The sequence below is a fragment of the Quercus suber genome, unplaced genomic scaffold, assembly GCF_002906115.3.
Source record: "Quercus suber isolate HL8 unplaced genomic scaffold, Cork oak 2.0 scaffold_477, whole genome shotgun sequence".
NCBI classification, from domain to species: domain Eukaryota; kingdom Viridiplantae; phylum Streptophyta; class Magnoliopsida; order Fagales; family Fagaceae; genus Quercus; species Quercus suber.
Window position 1 is genome coordinate 285008 of NW_027069928.1, and position 6767 is coordinate 291774.

Genomic DNA, 6767 nt, shown 5'->3' on the forward strand with positions numbered 1-6767 from the left:
TGGTTAGTCACATATTAGGAGCCATGCATTGAAAATGAGAGATTGTCACTACATTACAAGTCTAATTGAGTATGGGGGTAAGGGTTCAACTGTAAGTTGGTATAAGGTACTGAAATTCCTTTACTTGTAATCGCTTGTTTTGATAATAGTGGATTCTCAAGAGCGGTGACCTTAAATTCACCCGGTAGGGTTTTGCCTTCCCAATACTACACAATTAAGTATTTTGTACCATTCCTATCAACCAAAAAAAAAAAAAAAAAAGGTATTTTGTACCTTGCAATGCGTAATGCCTAGAGTAATAGTTTTGACTCATTTTGAGGTTTTATTGGAAATAAATTTTGGATATCTTCGTGATAAAAAATACCAATTCTGACGAAAGAGAATGACCTTCTTCGGCTCTAACATAATGACAATAACTCAACAAGTGTATGCAAGAATTATTAAGGCTACGTTTGTTTTAGCTGTAAACAAATTCCATAATTACTTTTACACCCTTGTGTGTGTTTGGCTCCAACAGAAAATATGGTCAAATGGAAAATCAATTACACGTTGACCGTAAAATCACCCACTTCAGCCGTAAAACCAATGCAGCCTTCATTTTACCTTCAAACGAATTCTAGGACTCACAGACAAAGAGAGAGGGAGGGAGAGAGAGAGAGAGCTCGAGCACGAGCAGGTCCAAAACCCAGATCATGCCTCACCTCATCCAAGCTCCGGCTAGCCCAGATCGTGCTGCCCCACTGCCCAGATCATGCCGCCCCATCGCCTCACGCGCCAGCCAAGCTTCCTCTTTTTTCTCTCTTCTTCCTCAACGTCGCCGCCATCTAGATCGGAGCCTTGCATCTCGTTCTCGTTCTCACCCGCAGGGCCAGATCTCGTTCTCGACCCACCCAAGACCGATCTCATCGCCGCCGCTGAAGATCGTCACTGTCGCTGAAATCCGATCTCTCTTTCCTCAATCTCTCAATCTTTCTCTCTTTGATCTCTATTTTTTTTTTTTTTTTTTTTTTTTTTTGTGGTGGTGTGGGTGGTGGTGTTTTGGTGGTTTTTCTGTTGTGTGGTAGTGGGTTTTGTGTGAATAGTGGTGGATTTTTTGTGGGTGCTGGTGTTTTGGTGATTTTTGTGTTGTGTGGTGGTGGGTTTTCTGTGGGTGTTGGTGTGTGGATGCTGGTGAATTTTTTGATATAAAATTTGTTTGGAAGCTGAAAAAATAGCTAAGAAAATGTGAAAAATTTGTAGGAAAATAGCATTTTTAGAATATTACCAAACACTGGAAATTGTTTTCGGGACTATTTTCCATTGCACACCCAAATACCCGGATTTTAATTTTCTTATGGAAATTCATTTTCCCCTACATTCATTTTACACTCAGAATTCGATTTACAATGAACCAAACGCAGCCTAAGAGAAAATAAAGATGTATACGCATAGATACATAAGGACATATATGGAACAAGCTCGAAAAACATGATCAACAAATTAAGCATCAACACAATAAATTAAATAACTCAATAACCAACTTCTTTTAACTAATATAAATTTTCTCTAGCTTTTAATGTTTTACTTTATACTTCAATTAAACCTAGATGTCCATTTTAATTTTAGAGCAAGACTTAGGTACAGTACTTAGGTGCTGTTCCTTAGGTTCTCTTTTTAAGATTCTGCCACGTGAATTTTCTCTCATGGGAAGAAAGTGTATTTTTTAGTTAAGTAACCACATGACTGAATTTTAAGAGGGGAACCTAAGGTACAGCACCTAAGGTACTGTACCTAAGTTTTGTCCTTAATTTTATTATAAAAGTATTCAAAGTTCTTCTTAAAAAAAAAAAAAAATCAAACATTTTTTTTTTTTTGGTAAAGTGGAATACGATAAAAGAAAAGAAAGGAGACAGAAAAACTAAGGCATAGCAGCACAGCTACTGCTACGCCTGCAATACAAAGGAATCCTCAACCAAACAACATAAGTTTGGTAGGAAGCAAGTGGGAGAGTGGGACTAATCAAGATTCATCAGGAAGCATCTACTACCACTATAATTATTATTCCTTGCTGACAAGCAGCATTATACTAGGAATATTCCTAGTATAATGTGCCAGAAAATAGTTTTACTCGAAGACAAAAGAAGCCAAGCGATTGACCATAGCCTTAGAATTCTGTGTCTCAATATTGCGGATATGGAAAATATGATCTTCTTCCTCCACTTCAAACAATTCTACTTCTCCTTTCCACCCACTCTTCCTTACCATATCAAAATACCAAACACCTCTGTCCTTCATCAAATCCTTCCCAGCCACACACACAAGCATCCGATCACACCCCAGCTCAGCCAAGCTCGGTGCACCTGGCCCTTCTGGATTAACCATTGGATTGTCAACACCACCAGTTACTGAGGGATACACAAAAGTTCCAAAATAAATACGGCAAGCTCTTCTCGTGTCCTTCCTTAGGCTCTGCCCCAATTGGCTTAGAACTCCAAAAATAAGAGTGGGCAAGATAAGCACCTAAAATTTTAGCACCAAAAGCCAAGCTCTCAATCCCAGCTCTGATAGCCATGTTATGTACTATATTGGCACCAGCACTGTCACCGCCTGTAAATATTCTTTCAAAGTCACCGTTATTGATTAACCACGGCTCTTTACCGTTACCAGCTGAGTGAGAGGCAACCCATTGAAGTGCAGCCCAGCAGTCTTCATAAGCAGCTGGAAGAAGGTGCTCTGGTGCAAGTCTGTACTCGACCGAGATAGTGAGAACATGGACTTGGGAGACTAAGTTGTTGAGGTAGCGGTGGTAGAGGCTTGAGAAGGCGGATTCTAGGAAAAAACCGCCGCCGTGGAAGTAAACTAAGATGGGGAGCTTTTGGTTCTGGTTGTGAGCAGTGAGTTTTGGGAGTTAAAGGCGAGCTGAGATGGAAGGGTTCTCTGAAATGGTTATTTCTTTGGATGAGACTCCGGTTTCTGGGTCTTGATCAGGTGATGGTGGAACAATAGGGGTGTCTTTGAGGCGTTCCACTGAGCCGTTCTTGTAGACCCGGATAAAAGGAAGAAGCTCTATGGGTACTTCTTTGGTGGTGGTGGAAGTCATTGCAGCCTTTGGTTGAGAAAGTGAGAGAGTGGAACTATTAACCTGAGCTTGCAAAAGGAAGATATAGAAGACTTTGTGATAAATCTTCAAAATTTATTCTCATCCGCTTATTTTTTTAATGTTGGCATAATTGACAACCAGACCAATAAAAGTGATAACGAAAAGCAAGTCGGTATGCACGACTTTTAAAAACCAGAACGGACAAAGAACTGAAAAAAAGACTAATTATCGATTTTTTTATTCAACTAGAACGGAATCGATGACATTCATAATTAATATTATTAAAATATTAAAATAATTTTTGTTTAAAAATTGAATTTTAATAACTTATATTAAGAAAATATAAAAATTAGAAAAAGTGTTTTTTTCTCCATATTTATCGCCTTTCTTTTTGTGTCAGTAATATTTGACGAAGAATAAACTATTTAGTATGCAAGTTTCATCTTGTAGTTTATATAAATATTAGTTGCTAACCCGTGTTACACACAGGAAAGCTATTAAATATGAGTTAGAAGATTATCTAATATTACATACAATCTTCTCTTTTTCTTTCCCAATTTTCATATACTGCCAACTCTGTCTCAGACTTGAACTCAATATAATTTCATTTAGTTTTGTGTTGCGTAGGATAAAATGTGTTTTGTTTCCTATGTTGGGGCTCCTTTGTTACTGTTAATGTGTATTTCTAAGTTCTGCCAATTACATTGTTGTATTTCTTATATATCTCTCTAACTTTATCCCATGACATGTACCACAAACTATATGATACATGAGACAGAAATATAATTCATTGACCAAACATCCATTCGGCAAAAAAGAAAGACCAAACAAACACCTAATTAATCATGGCAGAAGTTGATAAGGCATTTACAACAGAATGTGATTGGTGAATCATCTAAGAAAATCTAAGAAATTGCAAATATATGTACTTATAAATATATATAAGTATTTAAACAATAACTAAATTTACAAATGCCCTTTATATATATTTATATACTAATTAATCATTACAGTATGTCAATGAGTATTTCAACATTAACTACAGTAGCAACACTTGATTGATGCAACCATAATGCAATAGTAGCTCATCATTCTCTGCAATTTAGAACATGCAAATCATGAGTGGAACACACTGTGAAGGTCAGAATTAAAAGCCTAAAAGTATATTAAAAACAATTAGACTTATTAGTGGTAATTTGAACTCTAATAGTAACCTACTATTAATTTCACGAAATTGATTCCTGGAAGACATTTTCTAAACCTAAAAATAAGTTTATCAAAAAGAAAAATAAAATAGGGAGCACAAAAAAAATACCCAATTGAAATTAGAAGGAAAAGTTTCATGTAACTAGCATATGTTCATGTTGTCTTTCCCACATTGGCTCCTGCATTTGCACATCCTTGAACTCACTCTAACTTGAAACCCCTAAGCATTCCCAACCAAAAAGAATATATTTTTTTTACAAAATATTTAGTAAAATTGTTAACAAAATTGAAGTACAAACACCAATCCAAAAGAAGGTTCAAGTTTTGTACTCTTTTTGGCAGTAAAATACATAATTACATGGTTAGATTCAGTATAAGAGATGTTGTCACACCAAATTTCATACCAAAAGCTCATTCTTGCATCATGTTTCAACTCATTCAAAGTTCAGTGCTAACTTAAATTCTTTAACTAATAACTCCATTTCTAGAATGACTAATAATAATTTTTGAGCGAGTTACTCTCTGTTAGAAGTAGAAGCAAACAACATTGTACTATGTTGTTGCTAGCTTAAAGATGTTAACATCAAGTGCTTTTCCATATTGAATATGTTCACTTTAAACTGATAACTCCAACCTAGGAATGTAATGCCGAAATCTCAATTATATTAAAGAGTAAACCAAATAATCCTAAAACAAAATTGCAGAAAAACTCCATTATTTTTTTGAATGGACCAATAGTCAATAAGTTTTAGCCCCTAGCTGAAACTCTTAGGTTACTCTAGAACCCAAATTCATTAATGGCTTGTTATTGGATAGAATTACAGAAATAACAAAAAACTTCTACGAAATCCTACTTATACCTTCTCTTGGACAGCTATTTGATTTGTAGAAAAACAACTAAAGTAACTCTGTACAAACACCAAGACAGCTACAGAAACTATCTGCAACTATCTAATCTAATCCTATGTGGCAAGCACTACAAACTTCACCCATTTCTGGATGCTTTGTGCCTATTCAGACATATTTTCACTTAATGGAGATTATTATTTATTATTTAACAATGCCCATGGGCATATCCTCACCCTGAACAAATTCTTGCTCTTTTACTGTAGATTAGTGCACCCTGTATTTTGTTTCATATAAATTTGCTATTGTAATTAGGCCAAAGCCCATGAATGCCAAAATCTGCAGAAGGCTTCCCAATGTTTGGGTAGCAACAACTTTGCTTTGATGTCCTCATTTCCTGCCACTTCCTGCATCTTGTTTCATTGATGCTGTCCGAAGTACTTTTCTAGATTCATCTAAATAACAATAGTAATAGATTTATTTTCTGTCTGTTCCAAAATTTTTAGGTTCCAAAAACAATTCCCCCTTCTAATATTCTCGTTTTTAGGTTGAAACTAAGCTTGCATATTTGAAGGCATGATGTGTACAGCAGCGTACACTGAAAGAATGTGCTCATGAGGTTTTCTAATCTATGAAACTCTTAGGTTACTCCATTATTTTTTAAGCAAATTTGTACAAACACCAAGGCAGCTACAGTAACTATCTGCAACTATCTAATCAAATATATTACAATTAAAACCCTAAGTGGGTTTGAAAGAAAAAAGAGGTGGATGCTAACAGATGTTTAATTTCAACAACCTATGTAAACAAATTAAATGGTTAGGACTGCCCATCGATTAATCATAAAAATAAACTAATCAAGAAATTCAAAAACCTAAAACCAAAACCCTAAGTAGGAGTGGAAGAATTTAAGAAGCAATTTGAATCTATATATCTACCAAAATTGAAAACCCAAAGAGTGAGAGAGAAAAACCTGAATTACCAATGTTCCAAAGAGAGAGAGAGACGCTTCGAGCAAACCCATCCGTGCAAATGGGTGGAAGTGGAGAGTTGTCTCTTGGGTCAATCCGCCATAGATCTCAATGGTGCTGTGGAGCCTCTCTGCCGAGTGCATTGTGTAGTCGTTGTTCTCATGTTTGTGAAACAATGGAGAAGAAAGTCATTATCGGGTTTTTTGTTTTGAAGAGAAACAGAGGTTTTTTATGACAGAGAAGTGGAACGGGGAAGGAGAAGGGGAACGGGAGAAATAGAAAATCAGAATTTAGTTTTTTGTATTATTGGGTTTTATGTATTATAGGGTTTTTTTTTTTTTTTTTTTTTAAATCAGAGTTTTTTTTTAAAATAATGAAAAAAAAAAAAAAAAAAAAAAAAACACCCAAAGTCAGATGACTAGACAAGTCACTGACTTATGAGTTATGACTCTTTAACAATCCACTTTCCCATTCCACCACTCTTAATCACAAGTTTACTCTTTTTTTATTCTTTTTATTTTTATTTTTCTAATACATCTCGTAAATCTAGCACTCCACTCCGGGAGAAGGTATTGCATGTTTCCAAAATATGCTGAATTTTCTCCCACTCCAGCACTCCCCACTTTACTTACCATCAAAGACTCTTTATTTTTCTAGTCTTTTGG

The 6767-nt window shown here is 35.6% G+C and overlaps 1 pseudogene; it reads right to left on the reverse strand.

The window, feature by feature from the left end:
- Positions 1-1013: 1013 nt before the first annotated feature.
- On the reverse strand, positions 1014-6472 carry LOC112028241 (2-hydroxyisoflavanone dehydratase-like; annotated as a pseudogene).
- Positions 6473-6767: the final 295 nt, after the last annotated feature.